Source organism: Dendrobates tinctorius, unplaced genomic scaffold (genome assembly GCF_039654945.1).
Source record: "Dendrobates tinctorius isolate UK_male_01 unplaced genomic scaffold, ASM3965494v1 ptg000332l, whole genome shotgun sequence".
In the NCBI taxonomy this organism is placed as follows: Eukaryota; Metazoa; Chordata; class Amphibia; order Anura; family Dendrobatidae; genus Dendrobates; species Dendrobates tinctorius.
The window spans coordinates 10,567,692-10,582,423 of record NW_027361998.1 but is presented as its reverse complement, the minus strand read 5'-3'; positions in this window follow the sequence as shown (position 1 = coordinate 10,582,423).

Here is a 14,732-nt window from a genome sequence, read left to right as displayed (position 1 = left end):
GTCTATGGGTATAACCATCGTCCCCCTGTGCTGCCGTATATCTCCTCAGTCTATGGGTATAACCATCGTCCACCTGTGCTGCCGTATAACTCCCCAGTCTATGGGTATAACCATCGTCCCCCTGTGCTGCCGTATAACTCCCCAGTCTATGGGTATAACCATCGTCTCCCTGTGCTGCCGTATAACTCCCCAGTCTATGGGTATAACCATCGTCACCCTGTGCTGCCGTATATCTCCTCAGTCTATGGGTATAACCATCGTCCACCTGTGCTGCCGTATAACTCCCCAGTCTATGGGTATAACCATCGTCACCCTGTGCTGCCGTATAACTCCCCAGTCTATGGGTATAACCATCGTCACCCTGTGCTGCCGTATATCTCCTCAGTCTATGGGTATAACCATCGTCTCCCTGTGCTGCCGTATAACTCCCCAGTCTATGGGTATAACCATCGTCACCCTGTGCTGCCGTATAATTCCCCAGTCTATGGGTATAACCATCGTCACCCTGTGCTGCCGTATATCTCCTCAGTCTATGGGTATAACCATCGTCTCCCTGTGCTGCCGTATAACTCCCCAGTCTATGGGTATAACCATCGTCACCCTGTGCTGCCGTATAACTCCCCAGTCTATGGGTATAACCATCGTCACCCTGTGCTGCCGTATATCTCCTCAGTCTATGGGTATAACCATCGTCTCCCTGTGCTGCCGTATAACTCCCCAGTCTATGGGTATAACCATCGTCTCCCTGTGCTGCCGTATAACTCCCCAGTCTATGGGTATAACCATCGTCACCCTGTGCTGCCGTATAACTCCCCAGTATATGGGTATAACCATCGTCCCCCTGTGCTGCCGTATATCTCCTCAGTCTATGGGTATAACCATCGTCACCCTGTGCTGCCGTATAACTCCCCAGTATATGGGTATAACCATCGTCCCCCTGTGCTGCCGTATATCTCCTCAGTCTATGGGTATAACCATCGTCTCCCTGTGCTGCCGTATAACTCCTCAGTCTATGGGTATAACCATCGTCCCCCTGTGCTGCCGTATATCTCCTCAGTCTATGGGTATAACCATCGTCCCCCTGTGCTGCCGTATAACTCCCCAGTCTATGGGTATAACCATCGTCCCCCTGTGCTGCCGTATATCTCCTCAGTCTATGGGTATAACCATCGTCACCCTGTGCTGCCGTATAACTCCCCAGTCTATGGGTATAACCATCGTCCCCCTGTGCTGCCGTATATCTCCTCAGTCTATGGGTATAACCATCGTCACCATGTGCTGCCGTATAACTCCCCAGTATATGGGTATAACCATCGTCCCCCTGTGCTGCCGTATATCTCCTCAGTCTATGGGTATAACCATCGTCACCCTGTGCTGCCGTATAACTCCCCAGTCTATGGGTATAACCATCGTCCCCCTGTGCTGCCGTATATCTCCTCAGTCTATGGGTATAACCATCGTCCCCCTGTGCTGCCGTATAACTCCCCAGTCTATGGGTATAACCATCGTCCCCCTGTGCTGCCGTATATCTCCTCAGTCTATGGGTATAACCATCGTCCCCCTGTGCTGCCGTATAACTCCCCAGTCTATGGGTATAACCATCGTCCTCCTGTGCTGCCGTATAACTCCCCAGTCTATGGGTATAACCATCGTCCCCCTGTGCTGCCGTATAACTCCTCAGTCTATGGGTATAACCATCGTCTCCCTGTGCTGCCGTATATCTCCTCAGTCTATGGGTATAACCATCGTCCCCCTGTGCTGCCGTATATCTCCTCAGTCTATGGGTATAACCATCGTCCCCCTGTGCTGCCGTATATCTCCTCAGTCTATGGGTATAACCATCGTCCCCCTGTGTTGCCGTATAACTCCTCAGTCTATGGGTATAACCATCGTCCCCCTGTGCTGCCGTATAACTCCCCAGTCTATGGGTATAACCATCGTCCCCCTGTGCTGCCGTATAACTCCCCAGTCTATGGGTATAACCATCGTCCCCCTGTGCTGCCGTATAACTCCCCAGTCTATGGGTATAACCATCGTCCTCCTGTGCTGCCGTATAACTCCCCAGTCTATGGGTATAACCATCGTCTCCCTGTGCTGCCGTATATCTCCTCAGTCTATGGGTATAACCATCGTCCCCCTGTGTTGCCGTATAACTCCCCAGTCTATGGGTATAACCATCGTCTCCCTGTGCTGCCGTATAACTCCCCAGTCTATGGGTATAACCATCGTCCCCCTGTGCTGCCGTATATCTCCCCAGTCTATGGGTATAACCATCGTCCCCCTGTGCTGCCGTATAACTCCCCAGTCTATGGGTATAACCATCGTCCCCCTGTGCTGCCGTATAACTCCCCAGTCTATGGGTATAACCATCGTCCCCCTGTGCTGCCGTATAACTCCCCAGTCTATGGGTATAACCATCGTCCCCCTGTGCTGCCGTATATCTCCTCAGTCTATGGGTATAACCATCGTCTCCCTGTGCTGCCGTATAACTCCCCAGTCTATGGGTATAACCATCGTCCCCCTGTGCTGCCGTATATCTCCTCAGTCTATGGGTATAACCATCGTCCTCCTGTGCTGCCGTATATCTCCTCAGTCTATGGGTATAACCATCGTCTCCCTGTGCTGCCGTATAACTCTCCAGTCTATGGGTATAACCATCGTCCCCCTGTGCTGCCGTATATCTCCTCAGTCTATGTGTATAACCATCGTCCCCCTGTGCTGCCGTATAACTCCTCAGTCTATGGGTATAACCATCGTCCCCCTGTGCTGCCGTATAACTCCCCAGTCTATGGGTATAACCATCGTCCCCCTGTGCTGCCGTATATCTCCTCAGTCTATGGGTATAACCATCGTCTCCCTGTGCTGCCGTATAACTCCCCAGTCTATGGGTATAACCATCGTCCCCCTGTGCTGCCGTATATCTCCTCAGTCTATGGGTATAACCATCGTCCCCCTGTGCTGCCGTATATCTCCTCAGTCTATGGGTATAACCATCGTCTCCCTGTGCTGCCGTATAACTCTCCAGTCTATGGGTATAACCAACGTCTCCCTGTGCTGCCGTATAACTCCCCAGTCTATGGGTATAACCATCGTCACCCTGTGCTGCCGTATATCTCCTCAGTCTATGGGTATAACCATCGTCCCCCTGTGCTGCCGTATATCTCCTCAGTCTATGGGTATAACCATCGTCTCCCTGTGCTGCCGTATAACTCTCCAGTCTATGGGTATAACCATCGTCTCCCTGTGCTGCCGTATAACTCCCCAGTCTATGGGTATAACCATCGTCACCCTGTGCTGCCGTATATCTCCTCAGTCTATGGGTATAACCATCGTCCCCCTGTGCTGCCATATATCTCCTCAGTCTATGGGTATAACCATCGTCTCCCTGTGCTGCCGTATAACTCCTCAGTCTATGGGTATAACCATCGTCCCCCTGTGCTGCCATATATCTCCTCAGTCTATGGGTATAACCATCGTCCCCCTGTGCTGCCGTATAACTCCTCAGTCTATGGGTATAACCATCGTCCTCCTGTGCTGCCGTATAACTCCCCAGTCTATGGGTATAACCATCGTCTCCCTGTGCTGCCGTATAACTCCTCAGTCTATGGGTATAACCATCGTCCCCCTGTGCTGCCATATATCTCCTCAGTCTATGGGTATAACCATTGTCCCCCTGTGCTGCCGTATAACTCCTCAGTCTATGGGTATAACCATCGTCCCCCTGTGCTGCCGTATAACTCTCCAGTCTATGGGTATAACCATCGTCCCCCTGTGCTGCCATATATCTCCTCAGTCTATGGGTATAACCATCGTCCCCCTGTGCTGCCATATATCTCCTCAGTCTATGGGTATAACCATCGTCCCCCTGTGCTGCCGTATAACTCTCCAGTCTATGGGTATAACCATCGTCCCCCTGTGCTGCCATATATCTCCTCAGTCTATGGGTATAACCATCGTCCCCCTGTGCTGCCATATATCTCCTCAGTCTATGGGTATAACCATCGTCCCCCTGTGCTGCCATATATCTCCTCAGTCTATGGGTATAACCATCGTCCCCCTGTGCTGCCGTATAACTCCTCAGTCTATGGGTATAACCATCGTCCTCCTGTGCTGCCGTATAACTCCTCAGTCTATGGGTATAACCATCGTCCCCCTGTGCTGCCATATATCTCCTCAGTCTATGGGTATAACCATCGTCCCCCTGTGCTGCCATATATCTCCTCAGTCTATGGGTATAACCATCGTCCCCCTGTGCTGCCATATATCTCCTCAGTCTATGGGTATAACCATCGTCCCCCTGTGCTGCCGTATAACTCTCCAGTCTATGGGTATAACCATCGTCCTACTGTGCTGCCATATATCTCCTCAGTCTATGGGTATAACCATCGTCCCCCTGTGCTGCCATATATCTCCTCAGTCTATGGGTATAACCATCGTCCCCCTGTGCTGCCGTATAACTCTCCAGTCTATGGGTATAACCATCGTCCCCCTGTGCTGCCATATATCTCCTCAGTCTATGGGTATAACCATCGTCCTCCTGTGCTGCCATATATCTCCTCAGTCTATGGGTATAACCATCGTCCCCCTGTGCTGCCATATATCTCCTCAGTCTATGGGTATAACCATCGTCCCCCTGTGCTGCCATATATCTCCTCAGTCTATGGGTATAACCATCGTCCCCCTGTGCTGCCGTATAACTCCTCAGTCTATGGGTATAACCATCGTCCTCCTGTGCTGCCGTATAACTCTCCAGTCTATGGGTATAACCATCGTCCCCCTGTGCTGCCATATATCTCCTCAGTCTATGGGTATAACCATCGTCCTCCTGTGCTGCCATATATCTCCTCAGTCTATGGGTATAACCATCGTCCCCCTGTGCTGCCATATATCTCCTCAGTCTATGGGTATAACCATCGTCCTCCTGTGCTGCCGTATAACTCTCCAGTCTATGGGTATAACCATCGTCTCCCTGTGCTGCCGTATAACTCCTCAGTCTATGGGTATAACCATCGTCCCCCTGTGCTGCCGTATAACTCCCCAGTCTATGGGTATAACCATCGTCCCCCTGTGCTGCCGTATAACTCTCCAGTCTATGGGTATAACCATCGTCCCCCTGTGCTGCCGTATATCTCCTCAGTCTATGGGTATAACCATCGTCCCCCTGTGCTGCCGTATAACTCCTCAGTCTATGGGTATAACCATCGTCCCCCTGTGCTGCCGTATAACTCTCCAGTCTATGGGTATAACCATCGTCCCCCTGTGCTGCCGTATAACTCTCCAGTCTATGGGTATAACCATCGTCCCCCTGTGCTGCCGTATATCTCCTCAGTCTATGGGTATAACCATCGTCCCCCTGTGCTGCCATATATCTCCTCAGTCTATGGGTATAACCATCGTCCCCCTGTGCTGCCGTATAACTCCTCAGTCTATGGGTATAACCATCGTCCCCCTGTGCTGCCGTATATCTCCTCAGTCTATGGGTATAACCATCGTCCCCCTGTGCTGCCGTATAACTCTCCAGTCTATGGGTATAACCATCGTCCCCCTGTGCTGCCGTATATCTCCTCAGTCTATGGGTATAACCATCGTCCCCCTGTGCTGCCGTATAACTCTCCAGTCTATGGGTATAACCATCGTCCCCCTGTGCTGCCGTATATCTCCTCAGTCTATGGGTATAACCATCGTCCCCCTGTGCTGCCGTATAACTCCCCAGTCTATGGGTATAACCATCGTCCCCCTGTGCTGCCGTATATCTCCTCAGTCTATGGGTATAACCATCGTCCTCCTGTGCTGCCGTATAACTCTCCAGTCTATGGGTATAACCATCGTCCCCCTGTGCTGCCGTATATCTCCTCAGTCTATGGGTATAACCATCGTCTCCCTGTGCTGCCGTATAACTCCCCAGTCTATGGGTATAACCATCGTCCCCCTGTGCTGCCGTATATCTCCTCAGTCTATGGGTATAACCATCGTCCCCCTGTGCTGCCGTATATCTCCTCAGTCTATGGGTATAACCATCGTCCCCCTGTGCTGCCGTATATCTCCTCAGTCTATGGGTATAACCATCGTCCCCCTGTGCTGCCGTATAACTCCCCAGTCTATGGGTATAACCATCGTCCCCCTGTGCTGCCGTATATCTCCTCAGTCTATGGGTATAACCATCGTCCCCCTGTGCTGCCGTATAACTCCTCAGTCTATGGGTATAACCATCGTCCTCCTGTGCTGCCGTATAACTCCTCAGTCTATGGGTATAACCATCGTCCTACTGTGCTGCCGTATAACTCCCCAGTCTATGGGTATAACCATCGTCCCCCTGTGCTGCCGTATATCTCCTCAGTCTATGGGTATAACCATCGTCCCCCTGTGCTGCCGTATAACTCCTCAGTCTATGGGTATAACCATCGTCCTCCTGTGCTGCCGTATAACTCCTCAGTCTATGGGTATAACCATCGTCCTACTGTGCTGCCGTATAACTCCTCAGTCTATGGGTATAACCATCGTCCCCCTGTGCTGCCGTATAACTCCTCAGTCTATGGGTATAACCATCGTCCTCCTGTGCTGCCGTATAACTCTCCAGTCTATGGGTATAACCATCGTCCCCCTGTGCTGCCGTATAACTCCTCAGTCTATGGGTATAACCATCGTCCTCCTGTGCTGCCGTATAACTCCCCAGTCTATGGGTATAACCATCGTCCCCCTGTGCTGCCGTATATCTCCTCAGTCTATGGGTATAACCATCGTCCCCCTGTGCTGCCGTATAACTCCTCAGTCTATGGGTATAACCATCGTCCTCCTGTGCTGCCGTATAACTCCCCAGTCTATGGGTATAACCATCGTCCCCCTGTGCTGCCGTATATCTCCTCAGTCTATGGGTATAACCATCGTCCCCCTGTGCTGCCGTATAACTCCCCAGTCTATGGGTATAACCATCGTCCCCCTGTGCTGCCGTATAACTCCCCAGTCTATGGGTATAACCATCGTCCCCCTGTGCTGCCGTATAACTCCCCAGTCTATGGGTATAACCATCGTCCTCCTGTGCTGCCGTATAACTCCCCAGTCTATGGGTATAACCATCGTCCTCCTGTGCTGCCGTATAACTCTCCAGTCTATGGGTATAACCATCGTCCCCCTGTGCTGCCGTATAACTCCTCAGTCTATGGGTATAACCATCGTCCTCCTGTGCTGCCGTATAACTCCTCAGTCTATGGGTATAACCATCGTCCTCCTGTGCTGCCGTATAACTCCCCAGTCTATGGGTATAACCATCGTCCCCCTGTGCTGCCGTATATCTCCTCAGTCTATGGGTATAACCATCGTCTCCCTGTGCTGCCGTATATCTCCCCAGTCTATGGGTATAACCATCGTCCCCCTGTGCTGCCGTATAACTCCTCAGTCTATGGGTATAACCATCGTCCCCCTGTGCTGCCGTATAACTCCCCAGTCTATGGGTATAACCATCGTCCTCCTGTGCTGCCGTATATCTCCTCAGTCTATGGGTATAACCATCGTCCCCCTGTGCTGCCGTATAACTCCCCAGTCTATGGGTATAACCATCGTCCTCATGTGCTGCCGTATAACTCCCCAGTCTATGGGTATAACCATCGTCCTCCTGTGCTGCCGTATATCTCCTCAGTCTATGGGTATAACCATCGTCCCCCTGTGCTGCCGTATAACTCCCCAGTCTATGGGTATAACCATCGTCCCCCTGTGCTGCCGTATAACTCCTCAGTCTATGGGTATAACCATCGTCCCCCTGTGCTGCCGTATAACTCCCCAGTCTATGGGTATAACCATCGTCCTCCTGTGCTGCCGTATAACTCCTCAGTCTATGGGTATAACCATCGTCCCCCTGTGCTGCCGTATAACTCCCCAGTCTATGGGTATAACCATCGTCCTCATGTGCTGCCGTATAACTCCCCAGTCTATGGGTATAACCATCGTCCCCCTGTGCTGCCGTATATCTCCTCAGTCTATGGGTATAACCATCGTCCCCCTGTGCTGCCGTATAACTCCCCAGTCTATGGGTATAACCATCGTCCCCCTGTGCTGCCGTATAACTCCCCAGTCTATGGGTATAACCATCGTCCCCCTGTGCTGCCGTATATCTCCTCAGTCTATGGGTATAACCATCGTCGCCCTGTGCTGCCGTATATCTCCTCAGTCTATGGGTATAACCATCGTCCCCCTGTGCTGCCGTATAACTCCTCAGTCTATGGGTATAACCATCGTCCCCCTGTGCTGCCGTATAACTCCCCAGTCTATGGGTATAACCATCGTCCCCCTGTGCTGCCGTATATCTCCTCAGTCTATGGGTATAACCATCGTCTCCCTGTGCTGCCGTATAACTCCTCAGTCTATGGGTATAACCATCGTCCCCCTGTGCTGCCGTATAACTCCCCAGTCTATGGGTATAACCATCGTCCCCCTGTGCTGCCGTATAACTCCTCAGTCTATGGGTATAACCATCGTCCCCCTGTGCTGCCGTATAACTCCTCAGTCTATGGGTATAACCATCGTCTCCCTGTGCTGCCGCATAACTCCTCAGTCTATGGGTATAACCATCGTCCCCCTGTGCTGCCGTATATCTCCTCAGTCTATGGGTATAACCATCGTCCCCCTGTGCTGCCGTATATCTCCTCAGTCTATGGGTATAACCATCGTCCCCCTGTGTTGCCGTATATCTCCCCAGTCTATGGGTATAACCATCGTCCCCCTGTGCTGCCGTATATCTCCTCAGTCTATGGGTATAACCATCGTCCCCCTGTGCTGCCGTATATTTCCTCAGTCTATGGGTATAACCATCGTCCCCCTGTGCTGCCGTATATCTCCCCAGTCTATGAGTATAACCATCGTCCCCCTGTGCTGCCGTATATCTCCTCAGTCTATGGGTATAACCATCGTCCCCCTGTGCTGCCGTATATCTCCTCAGTCTATGGGTATAACCATCGTCCCCCTGTGCTGCCGTATATTTCCTCAGTCTATGGGTATAACCATCGTCTCCCTGTGCTGCCGTATATCTCCTCAGTCTATGGGTATAACCATCGTCCCCCTGTGCTGCCGTATATCTCCTCAGTCTATGGGTATAACCATCGTCTCCCTGTGCTGCCGTATAACTCCTCAGTCTATGGGTATAACCATCGTCCCCCTGTGCTGCCGTATATCTCCTCAGTCTATGGGTATAACCATCGTCCCCCTGTGCTGCCGTATATCTCCTCAGTCTATGGGTATAACCATCGTCCCCCTGTGCTGCCGTATATCTCCTCAGTCTATGGGTATAACCATCGTCCCCCTGTGCTGCCGTATATCTCCTCAGTCTATGGGTATAACCATCGTCCCCCTGTGCTGCCGTATATCTCCTCAGTCTATGGGTATAACCATCGTCTCCCTGTGCTGCCGTATAACTCCTCAGTCTATGGGTATAACCATCGTCCCCCTGTGCTGCCGTATATCTTCTCAGTCTATGGGTATAACCATCGTCCCCCTGTGCTGCCGTATATCTCCTCAGTCTATGGGTATAACCATCGTCCCCCTGTGCTGCCGTATAACTCTCCAGTCTATGGGTATAACCATCGTCCCCCTGTGCTGCCATATATCTCCTCAGTCTATGGGTATAACCATCGTCCTCCTGTGCTGCCATATATCTCCTCAGTCTATGGGTATAACCATCGTCCCCCTGTGCTGCCATATATCTCCTCAGTCTATGGGTATAACCATCGTCCCCCTGTGCTGCCGTATAACTCTCCAGTCTATGGGTATAACCATCGTCCCCCTGTGCTGCCATATATCTCCTCAGTCTATGGGTATAACCATCGTCCCCCTGTGCTGCCATATATCTCCTCAGTCTATGGGTATAACCATCGTCCCCCTGTGCTGCCGTATATCTCCTCAGTCTATGGGTATAACCATCGTCCCCCTGTGCTGCCGTATATCTCCTCAGTCTATGGGTATAACCATCGTCCCCCTGTGCTGCCGTATAACTCTCCAGTCTATGGGTATAACCATCGTCCCCCTGTGCTGCCGTATATCTCCTCAGTCTATGGGTATAACCATCGTCCCCCTGTGCTGCCGTATAACTCCCCAGTCTATGGGTATAACCATCGTCCCCCTGTGCTGCCATATATCTCCTCAGTCTATGGGTATAACCATCGTCCTCCTGTGCTGCCGTATAACTCTCCAGTCTATGGGTATAACCATCGTCCCCCTGTGCTGCCGTATATCTCCTCAGTCTATGGGTATAACCATCGTCTCCCTGTGCTGCCGTATAACTCCCCAGTCTATGGGTATAACCATCGTCCCCCTGTGCTGCCGTATATCTCCTCAGTCTATGGGTATAACCATCGTCCCCCTGTGCTGCCGTATAACTCCCCAGTCTATGGGTATAACCATCGTCCCCCTGTGCTGCCGTATAACTCCCCAGTCTATGGGTATAACCATCGTCCCCCTGTGCTGCCGTATATCTCCTCAGTCTATGGGTATAACCATCGTCCCCCTGTGCTGCCGTATATCTCCTCAGTCTATGGGTATAACCATCGTCCCCCTGTGCTGCCGTATATCTCCTCAGTCTATGGGTATAACCATCGTCCCCCTGTGCTGCCGTATAACTCCTCAGTCTATGGGTATAACCATCGTCCTCCTGTGCTGCCGTATAACTCCTCAGTCTATGGGTATAACCATCGTCCTACTGTGCTGCCGTATAACTCCCCAGTCTATGGGTATAACCATCGTCCCCCTGTGCTGCCGTATATCTCCTCAGTCTATGGGTATAACCATCGTCCCCCTGTGCTGCCGTATAACTCCTCAGTCTATGGGTATAACCATCGTCCTCCTGTGCTGCCGTATAACTCCTCAGTCTATGGGTATAACCATCGTCCTACTGTGCTGCCGTATAACTCCTCAGTCTATGGGTATAACCATCGTCCCCCTGTGCTGCCGTATAACTCCTCAGTCTATGGGTATAACCATCGTCCTCCTGTGCTGCCGTATAACTCCCCAGTCTATGGGTATAACCATCGTCCTCCTGTGCTGCCGTATAACTCTCCAGTCTATGGGTATAACCATCGTCCCCCTGTGCTGCCGTATAACTCCTCAGTCTATGGGTATAACCATCGTCCTCCTGTGCTGCCGTATAACTCCCCAGTCTATGGGTATAACCATCGTCCCCCTGTGCTGCCGTATATCTCCTCAGTCTATGGGTATAACCATCGTCCCCCTGTGCTGCCGTATAACTCCTCAGTCTATGGGTATAACCATCGTCCTCCTGTGCTGCCGTATAACTCCCCAGTCTATGGGTATAACCATCGTCCCCCTGTGCTGCCGTATATCTCCTCAGTCTATGGGTATAACCATCGTCCCCCTGTGCTGCCGTATAACTCCCCAGTCTATGGGTATAACCATCGTCCCCCTGTGCTGCCGTATAACTCCCCAGTCTATGGGTATAACCATCGTCCCCCTGTGCTGCCGTATAACTCCCCAGTCTATGGGTATAACCATCGTCCCCCTGTGCTGCCGTATAACTCCCCAGTCTATGGGTATAACCATCGTCTCCCTGTGCTGCCGTATAACTCCCCAGTCTATGGGTATAACCATCGTCCCCCTGTGCTGCCGTATAACTCCCCAGTCTATGGGTATAACCATCGTCCTCCTGTGCTGCCGTATAACTCCCCAGTCTATGGGTATAACCATCGTCCTCCTGTGCTGCCGTATAACTCTCCAGTCTATGGGTATAACCATCGTCCCCCTGTGCTGCCGTATAACTCCTCAGTCTATGGGTATAACCATCGTCCTCCTGTGCTGCCGTATAACTCCCCAGTCTATGGGTATAACCATCGTCCCCCTGTGCTGCCGTATATCTCCTCAGTCTATGGGTATAACCATCGTCCTCCTGTGCTGCCGTATAACTCCCCAGTCTATGGGTATAACCATCGTCCCCCTGTGCTGCCGTATAACTCCCCAGTCTATGGGTATAACCATCGTCCCCCTGTGCTGCCGTATAACTCCCCAGTCTATGGGTATAACCATCGTCCTCCTGTGCTGCCGTATAACTCCCCAGTCTATGGGTATAACCATCGTCCTCCTGTGCTGCCGTATAACTCTCCAGTCTATGGGTATAACCATCGTCCCCCTGTGCTGCCGTATAACTCCTCAGTCTATGGGTATAACCATCGTCCTCCTGTGCTGCCGTATAACTCCCCAGTCTATGGGTATAACAATCGTCTCCCTGTGCTGCCGTATAACTCCCCAGTCTATGGGTATAACCATCGTCACCCTGTGCTGCAGTATAACTCCCCAGTCTATGAGTATAACCATCGTCCCCCTGTGCTGCCGTATAACTCCTCAGTCTATGGGTATAACCATCGTCCCCCTGTGCTGCCGTATATCTCCTCAGTCTATGGGTATAACCATCGTCCCCCTGTGCTGCCGTATAACTCCTCAGTCTATGGGTATAACCATCGTCCCCCTGTGCTGCCGTATATCTCCTCAGTCTATGGGTATAACCATCGTCCCCCTGTGCTGCCGTATAACTCCTCAGTCTATGGGTATAACCATCGTCCCCCTGTGCTGCCGTATATCTCCTCAGTCTATGGGTATAACCATCGTCCCCCTGTGCTGCCGTATAACTCCCCAGTCTATGGGTATAACCAGCGTCCCCCTGTGCTGCCGTATATCTCCTCAGTCTATGGGTATAACCATCGTCCCCCTGTGCTGCCGTATATCTCCTCAGTCTATGGGTATAACCATCGTCCCCCTGTGCTGTCGTATAACTCCCCAGTCTATGGGTATAACCATCGTCCTCCTGTGCTGCCGTATAACTCCTCAGTCTATGGGTATAACCATCGTCCTCCTGTGCTGCCGTATAACTCCCCAGTCTATGGGTATAACCATCGTCCCCCTGTGCTGCCGTATAACTCCTCAGTCTATGGGTATAACCATTGTCCCCCTGTGCTGCCGTATAACTCCCCAGTCTATGGGTATAACCATCGTCCCCCTGTGCTGCCGTATATCTCCTCAGTCTATGGGTATAACCATCGTCCCCCTGTGCTGCCGTATAACTCCCCAGTCTATGGGTATAACCATCGTCCCCCTGTGCTGCCGTATAACTCCCCAGTCTATGGGTATAACCATCGTCCCCCTGTGCTGCCGTATAACTCCCCAGTCTATGGGTATAACCATCGTCCCCCTGTGCTGCCGTATAACTCCCCAGTCTATGGGTATAACCATCGTCTCCCTGTGTTGCCGTATAACTCCCCAGTCTATGGGTATAACCATCGTCCCCCTGTGCTGCCGTATATCTCCTCAGTCTATGGGTATAACCATCGTCCCCCTGTGTTGCCGTATATCTCCTCAGTCTATGGGTATAACCATTGTCCCCCTGTGCTGCCGTATAACTCCCCAGTCTATGGGTATAACCATCGTCCTCCTGTGTTGCCGTATAACTCCCCAGTCTATGGGTATAACCATCGTCCCCCTGTGCTGCCGTATAACTCCCCAGTCTATAGGTATAACCATCGTCCCCCTGTGCTGCCGTATAACTCCCCAGTCTATGGGTATAACCATCGTCCCACTGTGCTGCCGTATAACTCCCCAGTCTATGGGTATAACCATCGTCTCCCTGTGTTGCCGTATAACTCCCCAGTCTATGGGTATAACCATCGTCCCCCTGTGCTGCCGTATATCTCCTCAGTCTATGGGTATAACCATCGTCCCCCTGTGTTGCCGTATATCTCCTCAGTCTATGGGTATAACCATTGTCCCCCTGTGCTGCCGTATAACTCCCCAGTCTATGGGTATAACCATCGTCCCCCTGTGCTGCTGTATATCTCCTCAGTCTATGGGTATTACCATCGTCCCCCTGTGCTGCCGTATAACTCCCCAGTCTATGGGTATAACCATCGTCCCCCTGTGCTGCCGTATATCTCCTCAGTCTATGGGTATAACCATCGTCCCCCTGTGCTGCCGTATATCTCCTCAGTCTATGGGTATAACCATCGTCCCCCTGTGCTGCCGTATATCTCCTCAGTCTATGGGTATAACCATCGTCTCCCTGTGATGCCGTATAACTCCCCAGTCTATGGGTATAACCATCGTCTCCCTGTGCTGTCGTATAACTCCTCAGTCTATGGGTATAACCATCGTCCCCCTGTGCTGCCGTATAACTCCTCAGTCTATGGGTATAACCATCGTCCCCCTGTGCTGCCGTATAACTCCTCAGTCTATGGGTATAACCATCGTCTCCCTGTGCTGCCGTATAACTCCCCAGTCTATGGGTATAACCATCGTCTCCCTGTGTTGCCGTATAACTCCCCAGTCTATGGGTATAACCATCGTCTCCCTGTGTTGCCGTATAACTCCCCAGTCTATGGGTATAACCATCGTCTCCCTGTGTTGCCGTATAACTCCCCAGTCTATGGGTATAACCATCGTCCCCCTGTGCTGCCGTATATCTCCTCAGTCTATGGGTATAACCATCGTCCCCCTGTGCTGCCGTATATCTCCTCAGTCTATGGGTATAACCATCGTCCCCCTGTGCTGCCGTATATCTCCTCAGTCTATGGGTATAACCATCGTCTCCCTGTGCTGCCGTATAACTCCCCAGTCTATGGGTATAACCATCGTCCCCCTGTGCTGCCGTATATCTCCTCAGTCTATGGGTATAACCATCGTCCCCCTGTGCTGCCGTATATCTCCCCAGTCTATGGGTATAACCATCGTCCCCCTGTGCTGCCGTATATCTC